The following is a 17,705-nucleotide window of genomic DNA, read 5'->3' on the forward strand; positions in this document are numbered from 1 at the left end:
AAGAATCTAGTGTCCAGAAATGCAGAGGAAACCTTACTGAGAAACGCGTAACAGCTTCCAGTAAGCAGGGGAGCAGGGACCATGAGTTCTTCCCTGTGTTTTTTTTTTTTTTTAATTTTTACTGGGGGATATACTTATTCACTTTAGAGAGAGAGGGAGAGAGAGAATGTGAGAGAGAAACACTGACTGAATGCCTTCCATGTGCACCCCGATGGGGGATCAAACCCAAACCCACAACCTAGGTCTGTGCCTGGGCCAGGGATTGAACCTGACACTCCAACCAACTGAGCCACCCAGCCAGGGCTCTTCTCTGTATTTATGATGCAACCTGCAACATAATATAATGTGAGGTGCCAGAGTGGGAAGCTCTTACTTCTAGAATGGCAAATCAGAACCTTTGTGTACAGGTGCGAAGCTTGTGCGGTGATGGCAAATTAAATTTGTGCTCACTCCAAACTGAAGTTTTAGGTGGGTCATTTGGTCTTCAGTATTCTGTCCCTTTCAAATTATGAAATCCTGTGTCTCTAATCCTCACAAACATAAGGAGACGCCTCATGAGAACACATCATCCTCTGAGGTAATCATCTGTTCCTCAAGTGGTGACCCTGAAAAAACTCTCTGGCAGTCAGAAGTCAGCATAGAGTAGTTTTAAGCAGGGACCCCTAAGCAATCCCATTTCTGTGTGATTTCATTAACTACCTGAAGTGACTTCTTCAATTTGGAGATGATTTTCTACCAGACGTGGAAGTACTCATCCCTTCTGCATTTATTTATTTTATTATTATTTCTGAACTATTCAGTATTTGCATTTTTTATTGATGAAAGCGTTACTTTGCTTTACCATGCATAGTCTGCTTCTAATTTCTTTTAAAACAGGACATTTGATTATGGACCAACAAAGTCTAATGAAATTTTACTTTATTTTTTTTGTATTTTGTCTTTATGATTTTATTTTTCTTTTTAAAAATTTATTGTTGTTCAGTTACAGTTGTCCCACCTTTTTCCCCATTGCTCACCCCTACCCTGTCCCTGCCCCAGTCAATCCCCCTCCCCCATTATCCATGCCCATGAGACATCCTCTATTCTTGTTCCTTTGCTTGCCCCTTCCCCTTCTTTCCCCCTTTATTCCCCTACCTCCTCCCCTCTGGTCACTGTCAGCTTGTTCTTTATTTTCAAGTCTCTGATTCTATTTTGCTCATTTGTTTGTTTTGTTGATTAGGTTCCACTTATAAGTGAGGTCATACGGTATTTGTCTTTATTTAATGTCTGCTACATGCCAGGCATTTGCTCAATGCAAGAGAGAAAAGAAAACTTCATTTTCAAGGTGGTTAAGGTGTAGGGTGGGAGATGCCACACAAACTGACCATTCCAATGCACTGTGGTGAGTCCCACTGAGGTCTGAACAAGGAGCTATTGGGAGGATGGACGAATAAACCAACTCAGCCTAGTGGGGGAAGGTTTCCTGGAGGAAATGATCCCAGAATAAGCTGAGAAGGAGGCTAAGAGGAGGAAGAAAAGTGTTCTAGATGGAGAAAATAGCATAAGGGGGAACATTGAGACAAGAAACAGAAAAAGGGTTGCTCTCCCAGAACTTTGCAGTAGCTAGAGAATCAACTGTGTGTGTGTGTGTGTGTGTGTGTGTGTAGGGAGGGAACAGAACTAGAGAGGTGGGCAGAGGCTTTCCCATATGTCACAATCAAGGGGTTGAACTTTATTCTGAATGTAGAATTTCTGATGGAGTGCATAAATAGGGAAACAACAAAATATGGGTTTGTGTATTAGGAGGTTCACTCTGTCAATGATATAGAATATCAGCTCTGGTGGGACAATGGAGGGCTATGAAGAGGAATGAACCTAGAGGGTAAGGGATTAGTTATGCAACTGGTCCAGGAAAATGTTATAAATACCAGATGGCCGGCCATGGCCTTTAATTACTTTGGAACCATCCTTTCATTTCTCAATAAACCCTATTTAGTTGTGGTACTTTATAAAATGTTCTGTTGGATTGTACTTACTAATATTAGTATTACATTAGAGATTTTTACATTGATGCTAAAAATTAGCAACATTATCTATTATTTATTTCCTATGCTTTAAAAGGGTGGAAAATATCACATTATTTGTTCTTTGAAGATTTGAAAAAATGTATTTTTGACCTAGTTTTCTTGGGGGGGGAGTGGGGATGTGGGGGTAGTTGTTCCTTGACCCTAAAGGGAAAGACAGTAAACCTATATTTATGAGAGAAATTAAGAATACTCTCACTATTGATAATTTATAACTTAGAAACTATCCATTTCATCTAGGAATTCAATATTATTTTATAGAGTTTTTATGAAGTACTCATAATTCTCTTTTTAAAGATTTTTAAAATTGTTTTTCTGTTACAGTTGTCCCTATTTGTCCCCCTTTGCCATCCTCTGCCCATCCCACCCCCACTCCCACAGTTAATTCCCACACTGTTGTCCATGTCCAAGGGGCGTTCATGCTCTTTAACTAGTTCCTTCCCCTTCTTTCCACCATTATCCCCCTCCCCCCTTCCTCTGTTCACGGTCAGTCTGTTCCATGTTTCCATGCCTATGGTTCTTTTTTTTTTGTCAGTTTATTTCATTCATTAGGTTCCTCTTATAGGTGAGATGGTATGGTATTTGTCTTTCACTGATTGGCGTATTTCACTTAGTATAATATTATCCAGTTCCATTCATGCTGTCACAAAAAGTAGGAGTTCCTTCTCTCTTTCTGCTTCATAGTATTCTATTGTGTAAATGTACCAGAGTTTTTTGGTCCCCTTTTCTACTAATGGGCACTTAGGGTGTTTATAGCACTTGGCTATTGTAAATTGTGCTGCTATGAACACAGGGGCGCATAGTTCTTTTGAATTTGTGGTTCAGGATTCTTAAGGTATATTCCCAGCAGCAGAATTGTTGGGTCAAAATGCAGTTACATTTTTAGTTTTTTGAGGCCACAACAGTGTAATAGGGTTCCTTTTTCTCCACATCCTCACCAGTGCTTGTTTGTAGATTTATTAATGATGGGCATTCTCATTAGTGTGGGTGTGAGGTGAAATCTCATTGTGATTTTGCCTTTCTCTGATGGCTAGTGATGTTGAGCATCCTTTATATGTCTATGGGCTCTCTTATGTCCTCCTGAAGAAATGTCTATTTAGGTCCTTTGACCATTTTGTAATTGGATTGTTTTGTCTTCCTGGTGTTGAGTCGTATGAGTTCTTTATATATTTTGGAAATCAGTCCCTTGTCAGAGGTATCATTGGCAAATATGTTCTCCCACATGGTCAGTTCCCTTTTCATTTTTAATGATGGTTTCTTTAGCCAGGCGGAAAGAAGCCTTTTAATTTGATGTAGTCCCATTAGTTTATTTTTTTCCTTTATTTCCTTTGTCCTAGGAGATATACTAGAAAAATACTGCTAGGTAGGATATCTGAAATTTTACTACCTATGTTTTTCTCTATGACTTTTATGGTGTCATGACTTATATTTAAGTCTTTAATCCATTTTGAGTTAATTCTGGTGTATGGTATAAGTTGGTGGTCTAGTGTCATTTTTTTACATGTAACAGTCCAGTTCTCCCAACACCATTTATTGAAGAGGCTATTTTTACTTCATTGTATGAATCTTAGTTATATGAGGTTTCTTTCCCTCCATAGTCTTGTTGTTAATTATTTGTGTTTGTGCTTTCTCCTTTTTATTTTTTGTTTAGACTAACTGCTGATTTATTTCTATTACTTTTCCCCTAAGAGTCACCTTTTGGTTTTATTGATTAATTCTTCCTTGTCATTTCTGATTTTATAATGTATCAATTTTTGTTCTTTTATCTTAAATAATTTGTTCCTTTTGCTTCCCTTAGGTTTTAGTTTTAAAAATTACTGAGTTGAGTTCCTATTTAGTAATGTTAGTATATAAAACTTGATGTTTTCTCCTGTGCACAGCTTTAGCTGTTTACACTGGATTGTATTGACATAGTGTTTTTAATACTATTTTCTGCTACATATTTTGCAATGTTGGAGTCGGTAAAGAAATCGTGAGCAGAATTGTTAAAGAATGAGTTATAACATTTCAGGAGGTTGGTTTTATTAAGTTATTAATTTCTACTTTATTGCTTTATAACCAGAGAGCATGGTTGTTAGTATTATTATTACTTGTTTTTTGGTGTTGTTTTGGTACATAATATGTGATCAATTTTTATAAATGTTTTCACAAGTATTTGAAAGCCTATTCTCTGTTTTCATGGTTGGAGTTATAAAAATGTTAATCTAATGTGTTAGATTCCAGATTCTTTATATCCTCACTCCTTTTGAGTATTTGACATGTTTGAAGCTGAGAAAAAATAAATTAAAATCCTCCTGTTTTTTGGAGGAATCTTCTTAAATTTCCTGTATTTTAAGCTTTATGTGTTTTTACGTTACAATAACTGGAATGTAGGATATAACAGTAGTTATGCCTTCATTGTAGAGATTGAATGTTGTTATAATAACAAACTACTTTTTTGTCTTGTTTAATGTTTTTTCCTTGAAGTCTGTCTGGCAAAGAGATGACAAATAAGTGTAAAAAGGAAAACATCAGAATCACATATTAATCTTTTTAACATTTCTGAATGAGTGAGTAATATGAGGCATACAGTTAGTTTTTCTTAATTAAATCCAACTTGAGGATCTCTAAAACATTTATCATTTCATATACATATTAATATATAACGCATATGGTATATGGAACATGTTTTAATCCTGTCATTTTATGTTTTCTCTCTCTAATGCTTCTGCATATTTCATTTTTTGTTATATGGTTATATCTTTTTTTTATTTTGGTTCTGTTGCTTTCCTATTTATATTTAGATAGATTTGTAATCTGGTTTTCAGTTCCTCTAGAGGCTACATTTATGACTGTAACTATTTCTTAAAACTAGATCTATCGACTCCTTGCTGTGAAATGTGGGGGAGATTCACGCTCTTGTCCATCCCTCTACCAACGCTATGTCACCATCTTGCTTTTTAGCTCTTTTAGTTTCACAATGTTACAGTTTACAATACTTCCATTAAATGTTATAAACTTCTGGTGGCTTAAGTGTTCACTGTCAGTACTTAAATATCATAGCTTTCCCCATTTCTGCTTTATTTTGGTTCACCTTTTGGCTGGCTGGGGTTTATTCTCTCAGTTTTCCTATAAGGGCTTGTGGTTGATATTCGGGCATGGCAGAAATAGTACCTGCTTGCATGTGGCTGGTAGGGTAATAATATGGGTGTAATAATTTATAGTTTTAATTTGAACATTTCACCTAAAATGTCAGATGGTGTGCTTGAGTGTGATAGTGTTATGTTACAGAGTTCCATGCTTATGATTTTGTAATGAAAGACCGTAATGGAGAAGGGGCGTTATTTGTGCCGGGCCCCTGTATTCTGACTCTGCATGGTTACCAGTGCGAGGCTAGTGACTACTCTGAGGACGACTGCTTGGCTTGAAATGGCCAGAGGCACGGTTGTTTCTCCCTGGGACTCTGGACATTGTTTTCACATTGAATATTTTTGGGTATGTTATGCTAACCCAATGTTTCTATTTTAATTATTATTATATTTACATGTACACATATAACATATTACATATAGAACATGTGTTCTATTTCTATTATTGAACTCTCTCTCAGAGCCTGGAATACCAGATAATTTGTTTATGTACTAAGGCCCTCAGGAGGGCCACAGATAATATAATAATATAAAGTTTTTTTACCCCTCTTAAGATTCAGCTTTTGCTCCCTTGGGGGTGAGACTGTCCCTGCTGAGCACACACATACTAACCTGACTCCCCATATCCTCTTGTAAGTACTTTAGTTTTTCAGTGATGACAGTGTTTTTTTGCTGCAATTTTTGGGGGACACAGTGTAATCTTTGCTACTGCAGATTTAGGGTGTTTTTCTTGCCTGCCAAGTTTTATTATGTTTAAAGAATATTTTGGTCTCATTTGTTCCATTCCCTTATTGAGAAATATCAATTATGTGTGTGTATTAGGTATCTTCTTTCATCCTCCATGTCTCTGATCTTCTCCTCAATTTCTTACCTGGTCCTTTTCTCCCATTTTATTGCCTAGTTCTCTCAAAAAGTCCATGCCATTGCATTTCACAGGTATCTGTTTTCTTTGCTGTTTTTAATGTTTTTCATTTTTTATAATGCTTTTATGATGTTCTCTTTCTTACTTAACCGTCTTACTTTTCCCCCATATGTGCATTTTTTCATCTTTGCTTCTTTTTTCTTTCTTTCTTTCTTTTGATATTTCATAGCATCTAGGCTCTATCACAATCCCTCAGATTTGGGATAATCTGCCCATTCTCCTCCTTGATGGGTAAGCAGATGGCCATGAGGAGGTCCATGTGAGTTCACAGCATACCTCCATGGCTCATAGGTCTTTTGTTTGGTGATTTTGTGCTTATTTATCTTACTTAGCTGGGTGGAATGGTTGCTATTTCTGATCTCTCTTCAACTTTGCCTCACCTCTGGCTGATTTTAGTCCAGGAGTCCTAACTGTAGAAAGTGAAGATGGAAACAATACTTCTCAACACTTGTTTTCTTTGTATTTTTCAGTGGGTAACAAGCCCCCAGGATGGTCTCCACATGGCCTAGGCATATTCTCATACTCATCCTTCCAGGTAAAGCTAGGCCCTTCGGGACTGCTCTCACTTACTTTTAGAGAAATCTGTATTCTTGTCAAGTACCCAAGGATGTATGAATGGTCTTTATTACCTCTGGTTTAGGTCCAAATTTTGCTGTATTTTGAGAATGTCATTTACTTTCTATGATTGAGGGTTGTAGCCATTTCCTATTTTCCATTTTAGAATAAATTTTCTTTAGTTTTTATTTTTTTTATAGTTATGGCTTTCAGGGAAGGGAGAAAAGTAAACATACCCATAGCTCCCATCCTTGATTGGAAATTCTAAGCTCATGCAAATAGATACAATTTATGTCCCCTGCCCAGAGGTGTGACCAGGATCAGGAATCAGGCCACTAGTTATAAAATGTGCCATGCTTGCTTAATAATAGATCTGAGATACTTAAAATAAAAATGTTATATTACAAATAAAAATTTGAGTTTGAAATGGCAACATGAGAAATCAGGACGAAAGGGAGAGAGAAAAGAGAGAAGGACAATTCTGCCAGGTGTCTGTGACAAGGTGGTTGTTGGAGATCAACACTGAAATTAACCTTTTGTTTTCTGGACCCCAAGGCTGAGAAGGAAAATCACAATGGCTAATTCAGTTTTAATAGCTCGGCGAAGGGAAGCATGTTATCTAATGGTGGGCAATCATTTTTCTGGCTCTAAAAAATTCACGAGAAGGACTTGTTTGATGGATATCTGTTGCTCATTATATCACTACATGTTCCTTACATGTTTTCAACAGCACCAACGGAACATTATCCTCCTGTTTTGAGAAGCCATGGGGAGCCTGGCATTCAGGTGATTACCAACAGTGAGGGTAGAAATTGTCTCTGCCCCATGAGTCAGCTTCCTAGTGCTGGTCCTGGGTCTTCCTACTGGACTTACACCTAGACCTGCATTCTTGTTTACCTTGGTTCCTAAGGCTTAGTTAATCCTCCTGACTTTGTCTCCTGGTTCCCAAAATTTCTTCTTGCTCTAGATATTGAGAACCTCTTAGACTTACCTCTGCCTGATCTTTCCTAGGTCCTTAGCCGGAGCCTCTTGTTTTATTTATTTATTTATTTATTTATTTATTTATTTATTTATTGTTGTTTAAGTACAGTTGTCTCCATTCTTCCCGCTTGCTTTAAATGCTGTGTCTGATGCCTTATTATGGTAATAAGTCTTACACAGAAGAACAAAGGGTCAGATCAGTCCCCCAGTAAAGGGTGGATATAACCATGGTGGTTTAATGGCTTCTGAGGAAGAGTGCTGAGATGACACCTAGATCCCCTATCAGAAATGAAGGACTTATTTCTCCCGAGGATGCTGATGGAAGAAGGACCTCAGCTGTCAGCTTCCTATTGCCTTGGCTGGTGCCCTCTCCCAGGATTGCCTACATTCAATGATTGAGCTTCACAGTGATATGAAAGCTTGGTCCTTTTCTCCCTTCAGTATTTGGAACTCTCTATATGGTTGAAAGAGGCCTGTACTGAAACTATTGGGTTGGCCAAAAATTCCATTATGTTTTTTCCATAAAACAAAAGACGCATTTTTCATTTTCACCAATAATATTATTGATTTGGATATTTTGAGTATGTCGGTTATCTCCCACTATTGGCTTCTAATGGCTAGAGGCCAAGGGTGCTGCTAAACATCTTCCAATGCATAAGACAGCCCTAGAGCAGAGAATCATTTGGCCAAAACGTCAATAGTACCAAGAAACTTCACAAGTCACTTTTGACACAATCAGTCATGGCACCTTCTCCATACACTGCACAATTGTTTCTCTTTGCATTACAGTTGTGTTTTTACCTTCCTTGAAATAATAAAGCATAATACACCAAAAATGTTGCATATCTTCTTCCATCTTCAATATTAAAATGGCTGCACAAAAATTCACCAATTTTGATGTTTTTTTAAAATACACACTGATATTATAGTTGTCACAATACAATATAACAAAATTGTTTCAAATGAAGTTAAACACAACCAAGCACTACTAGAACCACTGTATGGAAAAAACATAATGGGAGTTTTTGGCCAACCCAATGTTTTGTAGCTAAACTCCCTCTACCCAGTCTGGTGTTCTTCCCTTTCTTTCCCCAAGAACACTCACTAAGAAGTCTCCTGACCCCTAATCCCCATCCTGGAGTCTACTTACTGTGGAATCCAACAGGGGGCAGGTTCTTAAAGCCAGCTTGGGCTGAGCCATTGCACGGACCATGTCATAATGAGAACATCATGTAATTGGCACAAGTACCACAGTATTAACTGATAACATGTAGGGCCAGGAAGGAAACCCAGGACAGTAGAAAAGGGTTGGAATTTCAGAATAGGAGATAGACTCAAAGAGTGGGAAAGAGGTAAAGAGGAAAAGCAAGCATATTGGTATAGCTATATTTATCTTCAAGATCCAAATTTTGGGGATTAGACATTGAAGTAGCATACGAACACCACTCTTCACGCCCTACCAACAGTTGTATCACCTAAACAGGCATGAAACTTCAGTAAGATTCCTAATCCCGCACCCTTTAAAATGCTTCCATGTACCTTTCCATTTGGTCCTTATGACAGTCTCTGCTACGGAACTGCCACTTTCATCTCATGTAAGGGGAGAATTGCTCAGAGAGGTTAGGTGACTCGTCCAAAGCCACCCAGCAGAGCGCAGGGCTGCAGGACCAAGGCCAGTGTTTCTTCTACCTGGTTGCTCTTGCCTCTGACATAGAGAGGCTTAAGACAGCCAACAACTGGCACTTACCCATTTTCACTGAAGTCTTTAAAGTTGTCCCTTTCCTGGTATTATTTATACGGCTTGAGTAAAACATTCTGGGGTCTCTGGCCTGCATGATGGAAAGAAAGTTAGACAGAGAGAAAATCTGTGATCCTCTCAGCTGCCACCTTCCACTCTCTCCACGGGTGTAAATACTGCTTCACAAACCGTGTTAGTGTAAGGAGTTAGAGGCCTATTTATTTTTCCAGTTAATTATAAAAACACCTTCTGAAGTCTTGCTTAGGGTCTCAGAGCTTCTTGCTATGCCACTGTGCACCTACAGGGTTGGTATATAAATGCGTGGAGCCTGCTCCCTGAAGTCTCCATGGGGCCTACATTAGCTTCATTTTCCTTATGTGGGTCTAATCATCACTGAGCAGATTAGAATCAATTCCTGGGAGGCCATATAATAGAGAATTGTGGCTTAGTTGGCAAGGGACACTCTGCTGTGAGTCTTGCTACTGAATATTTTAAAACAGAAATAGATCGAGGAACTGGAAAAAAATATCTCCCTCTATCTTTGCCCTGACTCCAGATTCTTGCTCATTTGGGTCTGTGTCCAACACACCCTTGCTGCCTGTGTTTTGTGTTGCCCTGGGTGGTGGTAGCCTTCCAGAATTAGGGCACACCATATGTTTCCTTCTGTGACTCTCCTGAACCCCATAGTTGAAATTTTTTCAGATGTAAGTAAAATAAGGAAATCTCTAAGAGAAATAGGGATTTTTTCTCCCTCAGCCCCCTCTTTGAAGGCTTATCACAGGTACCCTGCCCAGGTGGCACATGGGTGGCCACACCTCCCTCTCTAAGCCTGATTCAGCAGTGATTTTCATAAAACTATCCTGATGCTTCAGAAGTTCTCTTAAAACAGAGCAGTAGTTGATTCTCCTTCCTTTCTTTTTTATTCTCTCTTATTTTGATGTTTTCTTCCCAATGAGAGGTATACGAGTCATCCATTCTGGACATCAGTTCATGGGAGAATGCTTGGGGTATAGGGTTGCTTCCTAGAAGGCAACAGATGAGGAGGGTTAAATACGATTCATCAACACTGACATTTATGCCACTGTGCAGAATTCTTTTCTAAGTGTCCATAGCATGAAATGGAGTTATGTGTGATGGTTGGGGGTAGTCAGTGAAGAACTATGTAAATAGAAAGTGACTTTACTGAATGTTCTTTTTAAAAGAACAGAGTAACTTTTTTGCATGTATATTTTATAATTAAGAACAGGACAAAATACTCTTCTGTCCAACAAATAATTTTAGTTACCTACTATTTTAAAGAGAAGGCGGAGCAGTGAAGGCAGTAGAGTGTTGGAGGGGTGCACACGGGGCAGTGGATGCCCTAGCAGTCTGGAGGTTACAGTGGGAACCACCTGACTATGTGGCAGCGGGTGAGGTCGGGGATCCTCTGGGCGCTAGACCTCTTGGTCCTGGCTCCAGAGGCTAGAACAATGTTAAGTGAAGATCATATGAGGGTCTCACTCTAATCATTCTCACCGCTGCTCTCTTTCTGTGTCATTTACATCTGTTAGGGCCAAGACCACGTTCTGAATGGTAGCTGGTTTGCTCACACTGATAAATCTTACTGAGGGCTGTCTCCTCTCTCTGGGAAGGTCATCTTTTTGCTCAGGCTTGCACTGTTAGGAGGGAGGCCTGAGGAGCTATGAAGCAGGAACCAACATCTTTTTCACCAGTCAGAGCAACTGAATCAAACTTTATAATTATAGGAGGGGCAGATGTCTCTTCTAGAAATTTCCTTTCTTGCATAGCAACCAAATTTAACTTCCATAGAATAAAATGTGCAATCATTTTACAACATGCGTTTTCTATTGGTATACTGTGAAGTGTTTTGCAATACAGCGTGTGTGTGTGAATGTGTGTTGATTCTCTGGGTCCTATAGGAATGGTATGAAAAAAGATCCCAGAGGTAAGATAAACCAGGACAAAATAAACCTTCAAAAAACAAACACCAATTCAAAAGTGCCTATGCACCCCAATGTTCATAGCAGCATTATTTACAATAGCCAAGTGCTAGAACAGCCTAAGTGCCCATCAGTAAATGAGGGGATCAAAAAACTGTGGTACATTTACACAATGGAATACTACACAGCAGAAGGAAAGAAGGAACTCCTACCCTTCCTGACAGCGTGGATGGACCGGGAGAGTATTATGCTGAATGAAATAAGCCAGGTGGTGAAAGACAAATACCATACCATCTCACCTATAAGTGGAATCTAATTAACAAAACAAACTATCAAGCAAAATAGAACTAGAGACATGGAAATAAAGAATAAACTGACAGTGACCAGAGGGGAGGAGGAATAACAGGGGAAAGAAGGAGAAGGGGCAAGTGAAGAAACATGTATAAAGGAGCATGGACAAAGACAACAGGATGGGGGGTAGGATGGAGAGTGGGAGACTAGGGCAGGGGAAAATATGGTGGAGAAAATGGGGACAACTGTAATTGAACAACAATAAAGACATCCTCAGAAAGTAGGAAGGAAAAGTGTGGTAGACACAGAATTGTGCCACCCTTTACAGTAGGGTATCTGTCAATCATGGGGCTATGGAGAGTGTGGTCAGTAAGAAGGCTTCCAGCTGTCAGCTGCTTTGGGATTTGCCTCAGCTACAGAGAATGGCTCAGCCAGGTTGCTGCTCTTCCCAAAACAGCCTGTATTTAGTTATTGGGTGAGATTGAGAGACAAATCCTGGCTGTGTTCAGATTGGCAGCACAAATTCCTGATCTTCCTGCCAGCTTCCTGGGGACTGTTGGGTCTGCGCTGTGGTTCATCTACTTCCTGCTCCCCCACCCTTCCCTTCACAGATGTTGACTCAACACAAATCCTGCAGCCTACACTCTTATCTAGATGCATGACATGCTTCTGGAGCATGGAACCTGGGGCAGTTGGTGCCTGTTTCTGAGAAAGCTGGCAGTGAGACAGGGACTTGGAGGAGGTTTTCTGGTTCTGGCTGGGGAAGGTGAAGTGTAATCAGCTCTAAGTTACCAGGTGGCAGTTCAGTGGTGAAAGCTTTTGTCAGTGGTAGACTGGGTGAGGTGCTGGTGAAAGGGAATGTGATGGCAAGTGTGATGTGTCAGGTGTTCAGGATCCATGGAGGAAATAGTAGCTCTAAGGACAGTAGGATTGGGTGGCTATGGTAATTGCCATGGATACAACAGAAAGAAAACTAATACCAGAGGGCAAGTAAAAGTGTAGCTTGGGTCTCATCTCCTGCAAGGGAAGGACAGAAATCCAAGGACTAAGCCCAGGATTTAGAAGACCAAGTGGTTGAACTTTAAAGAAAGGTAAACGCACAAACAAGGAGGACGTCTTATGCTGAGGTCAGGACCCAGTTAAGAAAACATGATACTAACACAAATGGAGGGAGACTTTTGTGTAGATGCCCTTGAAGGTTTTTTCTCCCGAGACTCTTCCAAACATTCTGTAGTAAGAACTGCTGTTCTCCCACCCTCTCCACGCTGGAAGAGCGAGCAGAGGCCTCTTCCCTGAAAGGCAGTGTGCATCTGGATTGGGCCCACCTCCCCTCCTGGCTACTAGGCCCATAAATACAGCATACTGCAGGCAGGGACAGCAGCCCAGTCCTGCTACCTCACCCTTCTGCTCAAAGGTGTTGATTCCAAACTCCTCATCAAGGTGCGCTTCTGGAGAAGGCGTCCTATAAATGTAGCGGCCTTGCTCACTGCTAGATCCCCAGCACGGGTAGCACCTGCCACAAAACAGATACTGAAATTCAGTACGCCTATAAATGAATGAATAAGCCCCAAGGGAATATATCAGATGGGAATTTCATGGGAGTGGTGGAGCTGTGGAGGTGTATGATAGTTAATATTATGAGTCATTTTGACTGGGCTAAGTGATGCCCAGGTGGATGATAAAAGTATTTCTGGGTATGTCTGTGAGGGTGTTTCTGGAACAGAAGAGCATTTAAATCGGCAGACTGAGTAAAGAAGATCACCCTCACCAATGTGGGCAGGCATCTTTCAATCTGCTGAAGGCCTGAATAGAACAAAAAATGTGGAGGAAGGGCACACTTGCTGTGTGCTTGAGCTGGGACACCCACCTTCTCCTGCCCTTGGACATCAGTGTCTTCTAAACTACAGTGTCTTCTAAACTACATGGAGAAGAATCCCAATCAATATTTGGGATAGTCAGTTGTTTTAAAACTAGGGAATGCTGACAATGCTTCTGGTTCTTCTCTGGCGTTTAGACTTGGACCAGGACTTATACCATTACCCCCCTCCCCTCCTCCAGTTCTCCAACTTTCACACTGCAGATCATGGGACTTCTTGGCCTCCAGAATTAAAATATTATATCTATATAATCTATCTCTCTATATACCTATCTATATATATCTATATATATTAGAATATATATCTAACATATATATTATGTCCATATATTTATCTAATATATATATTCTGGGCATCCAGCACTGTCTTCCTCCTTGGATATCCTCATGGGAAGGAGATATACTATAGAGAAAAAAAGAAAAATGGGGCACTGAGTTCTAGTCATCTTGCCCCACAAACTCATCTGTGGACTTTGGTGACCGGGGCTAAATTTTGGATCCACGTCAGGTCCAGAGTCTGTTATGCCATTTCATGTCTGACAGCGTGTGCCACTCAAGAGAATTTGGGCTCACAATGTCCCAAGCCAGAAGAAACCTGACAATTGCTTTTTCAAAGAAAATTGTTTGTAGCTATGTAAATATTTGCCATCTGACAACTAAAATGTCTCCTCAAAGAGTTTAGACACACAAATAAACACTGAATACCCAGGAGGCCCATCACAAATGTAAAGGTGATAAATAAGAAAAGCCCAGTGTAATCAGTGTTTCTGTCTTCTAAACTACATGGAGAAGAATCCCAATCAATATTTGGGATAGTCAGTTGTTTTAAAACTAGGGAATGCTGACAATGAAAGGCTGTTTCATACATAGAAAATGGTTTGCGGAAATCTTTATTCTAATTCAAAATGTTCACATTTTTGCAATTCATGAGATTTGCTCAGCAGCAAAAGAGGAAAACTATTGTATATAAAATGTAGCAGCTCTGGACAAAATCGAGTAAATGCTAGAAATAAAACTTGCAATCTCTTTTGCCTAAAAAACAAGGGAGAATAATAACTAAACAGCAGCAAGAAATAAGCAGGAATCATTTTTGCAAATGCATTTTTTCTAATTATAAAAAATTGCCTCTATTAATTGTTTTTAGAAATAGGCATAACAATAATCTAAGGACAAAGCTTTCTGGAAAGTAGAGATATTCATTTTAAATCAACTTGGTTAAGAGAACTTTAACTTGCTATACAGCTTGCTGACTAAATAAATAAATCAGAGGCTATTTTTTTTCACAATCTCTTATTTCCATCTCTTAGAAAGGGAGATTATCTCTTTCCTTTTTGAGCTTCAGTAAACCAGAATGGTGATCAAATGTTTATGGAGTGCCCATGACCGACCCATGCTGGTGCACTGTGTAGACCTTACTTCTGACCATGGCTCTGCTGCTCTCTCATGTGTAGAGGATGGTTTCTGCTGATTTGGAACAAGCTAAAAAGCACATTTTCTCCATGGATCTCAGGGCATCCTGGCTATATTTATGTGTTCTAGTTCTGACATTCTTACGGTGTACGGAGTGCTCCACTTAGGTCTCCCAACCCTCCAGCCCACATCATCTTCCTTCCTAATCTCAACCTTCCAAACCTCTTTATCCATCTGACTGGGGCTGAGTGGAAACTCAGGGCATGAGGCAGAGGAACCTCTGCTCCCTGTTCTTTCCATCTTTCAGACACTTAAGCACTTACTCGGTGCTGCTGGCACTGTTTTAGGTTGTTGGAGAGAGAGACAGTAATGTGAAAGCAAACAAATAACCGGATGAGTTCAGAGATGATGAGTGCTGTGGAGAAGTGAAGGGCAAGCTCTACTTTTGATTGGAAGGGTAGTTTGAATGTCAGGAAAGAGACTACTTCGCAAAGATCTAGGGGCAGGGCACTTGAGGCACAGAAATAAGTAAGTGTAAAGGTGCCTCTGTAGGGCGTCGGAGATGAAGTCATAGAGGTAAAGAGAGGGTGGGCCACTTACCACTGTTCAGTGGAAAGCTCCACTTGCCTAGGTCCACTCTTCACCCTGCCCTCTGTCCTGGGGGTGACTTTCCCTTGCCCTCTGCCTTCTGTTTGGGTCCAGTCCGTGAGAAGTCCCAGCAGATGGGAGAAGAGAGAGGCCTGTGTATTTAACTCTAAGCCTCAGCTCCACACAGTTCTTCTGTCTGTAGGTAAGAGGATGGTAGACTTTCTTTTAGGCCTGGGTGCTAACTATGTCCCACAGTTACTAGCTCTGAGGACTTCACTCTAGCTGAGGCTTCACGATAGCCCATCCACACACTGTTGAGAGAGTTGAACAAAGTGTTTATAACTTTTCCCTTTAACGTGTCATCTGTTTCCTGTGGGACCTTGACTCAGACCAGCCATGGCAACACGTGTGGGTTTTATCTTAACTATGAATACAATGGAAAGCTATTGGAAATTTTAAATTATAAAATTTTAAGTCAGGTTTATTGAGGTACAATTTATATACAGGAAAATTCACCCCATTTAGGTTGTTGATTTATATGAATTGTGACAAAGGCCTATCGTCACGTGTTCCCTGCCAAATCAAGATGCAGAACATTCCCAACTTTTCGAGGATTTTAAATGAGGGGGCTACATGACCTTATTTCCCCTGTTTTTAAAGCCTTAACACGAACTTGAAGAGAGTTATTGGAAGGCAAGAGTAGACATAGAGAGCCTCCTTAGGAGGCTAGTGTAGTGGTTTAGGCACTGTGCTATATAATTAGAGTAAAATAGTGAACAATCCTCTGTTTTAAAAAAGATTATAGTCTAGTGGGAGAAATCAACAAGAAAATAGATCGTTATAATTCAGTATGATAGCTTATGCAATATGCTAAAGTACGGGGTGCTGTGAGAGTTCCCCGGGAAGAACACACAGGGGATTAATAATGTGCAAGTTCTGCCTTTCTGTGACCTCTCTGGTCTAACTGACCCCTTTGTCCTGGGAGGCCTCATAAGAGGTTGGATTCCATCAGCACCCGTGCTTGTGGGCAGAGGGGAGCAGAGTGTTTGAATTCTTTAAGTCCTAGTAATTCAAGGTAAGAATCTCACTCCTTTGAAGTATATGCATAGAGTAGAGACATGAAAAGATTAATGCATCAACACCAATAACCTGTATGAGTACCTCCTGACATTTTCCACATCGCAGTCCACACAGCACGTTGGGATAAAGACCAGAGGCTGCTCACTGCTGAGAGTGAACTAAACCAGGCCATCCTGACACACAGTTACCTTGAGAGCTGAGGAAGGTCAAGATTTTGGCTCACTTGTAAGCTATTGAGAAGCGTGAACATAGTTTTCCTCCCAGATGGAAAGGTGACATAGAAGAGAGAAAAGAGCCATGGAATTTGGAGTCATGAAATCTGGTTTAAGTCACAACACCGTTTGGGTCATCTCTGCCAAGTCATGGCCTCTCTGAGCCCGAGTCCCCTCACCTAGAAAAGAGGCATACTTCCTATCTTAAAGACCCTTGAGCACTTTCTCAAATGTCAACTATTACATTGTAAAAACCCCAGCAGCAGGGAGCATACAGAATTCTCAGGATTGATCACAATACTCTGCTCGCTAAGGCATACCTGGAAAACTCTACTTGCTGACTTTCACCGCCCTGGAAGCACAGCTCAGGGGAGGGCAGTGCAGAAGGAGAGGGGAGACCTTCATGACCCCTTGCCATTAACCAGCTGCTGTCACCACCCACCTGAATCACCTCCATCACCTATATCAACAACACCTGCTCTAATCACTTCCTCCACCAAGCCCTGGAGAGAAAAAAAGTGAGAAAATGTATCTAGAAGTACCATCTGGGTTGATTTTAGGTCACTAAATAGCAGACTTGCAGAGGATTGAATGTTATTCTTTTATTACCAATTCAATTCTTGTTTATATTTTCCTAAGTTTTAAAATCATCTTTTACCTGCATTTGTAGAATTATCTGAAATTGTTTGTGAAAAGTAAAGAATGGCTATTAAAGTGTTCATTTTAATAGGCAATTAGATATGTTTGGTATTCAAGAGAGAATTATATTCAGTCCCCTTCAAATAATGTCAGTGTAAATTCAGGCAGGAAGAAGATGGTAATGGTAATAGACATAATAAATAATGATAATGATAAGAGATGAAATTTATTGAGAGCAGCTAAAAGGTTATAAATAGGGTGTAAACAATTCAAAAGCATGAA

The sequence above is a fragment of the Desmodus rotundus genome, chromosome 7, assembly GCF_022682495.2.
Source record: "Desmodus rotundus isolate HL8 chromosome 7, HLdesRot8A.1, whole genome shotgun sequence".
Taxonomy (NCBI): Eukaryota; Metazoa; Chordata; class Mammalia; order Chiroptera; family Phyllostomidae; genus Desmodus; species Desmodus rotundus.